Consider the following 1,267-nt stretch of genomic DNA (forward strand, 5'->3'; position numbering starts at 1 on the left):
TGATTTCTCGCACTACATGGTGTTTGAGAAACGGATGACCAAGACACAGTCTTTCAGAAGCATTAACTCTCTACTCCGGGTAGACAGTACCAACCTGCATCCCCTACATCTGCTAGTCTACCTCTTCAAGAGCTCACGCAACTTAATCAACTATGCTAGAGCCCATAGTAGCTTGCGGCTACACATGGAAGTTTCTAGCAAGAATAATCTCATGATCCCTTTGAGCCTCGGTGGCGGTCCATAGGAGAATCACACGGTACCCCGGGATTTCCAAAAATACAGACAACACTGGGTTCCCCAGGTGCCTCAATCCTCCCAGATGTGAATTTAAGTTGCCACCTTAAGTAAACCATTAATTAAACAATCTCACATCTGTCATGGAAACACTCACCCAATCCACGTCTACTAGCATAGCATGGCAATATAAGCAAACGTAGAAGTAACTCCCAAAGGTTTGATAATAACAGGTAATAGGTTCTACCTCATCTACTTCCCAAAACCCACATGTTAATTAGATCCTATTCATGCAATTGTTTGAGGATTGATCTAATGCAATAAAACTGGGTAATAAAGAGGTATGATCAAAATGTTACTTGCCTTGCTGATGATCCGTGAAACCTAGAGATTCGAAGTAGCAAGCGGCGCACTCTGGGCACTCTATCGCAAACAAACAAGCATACAATAAGCACTCATCTAATGCACAGGTAAAACTCAAATAAGAGATCTAACTAGGAAGTTCAACTTAAGAACTCCGGTTTGCAAAAAAGAATCAAAACAAACAAAGCAACGAAACTCAAACGGCGAAAGAACCAAGCTTCATTTACTAATCTAGACCTAAGTCAAATTTTACAGTAGCAAAAACTTGTTTGAGTTGGTTAAACGGAAAGAGGGTTTTGAGACGAAACTCTAGGCGCTTGTATCGCCTGATTCCGATAAACGAGCGAAAAGTTATACTACAACGAAAAACAGATCAGAAATCAGGATCAGAAATAATCGCGGAAAATCCGAGAAAAAGAAAAGCGGACGAACAGGGTAACGAACGAACGTTCGCTGTCTGCAAAAAAAAACCCAGAAACCATTCGTTAAAACGAACGTACGGACGAATGTCCGCTAAATAAACTAAACCGAAAAAACAGATCTAGGTTTTTAAACAAAACCGAACGAAAAACCGGCGGAAAAACCGAACGGTTTTCTAAGGAAAACCGCCGGCAGTGGGTGGGGCGGCGGCGGTCCAACGACGAGGCGGCGGGGTCTGGCTATCGGCGGT

The sequence above is a fragment of the Triticum dicoccoides genome, chromosome 1B, assembly GCF_002162155.2.
Source record: "Triticum dicoccoides isolate Atlit2015 ecotype Zavitan chromosome 1B, WEW_v2.0, whole genome shotgun sequence".
In the NCBI taxonomy this organism is placed as follows: Eukaryota; Viridiplantae; Streptophyta; class Magnoliopsida; order Poales; family Poaceae; genus Triticum; species Triticum dicoccoides.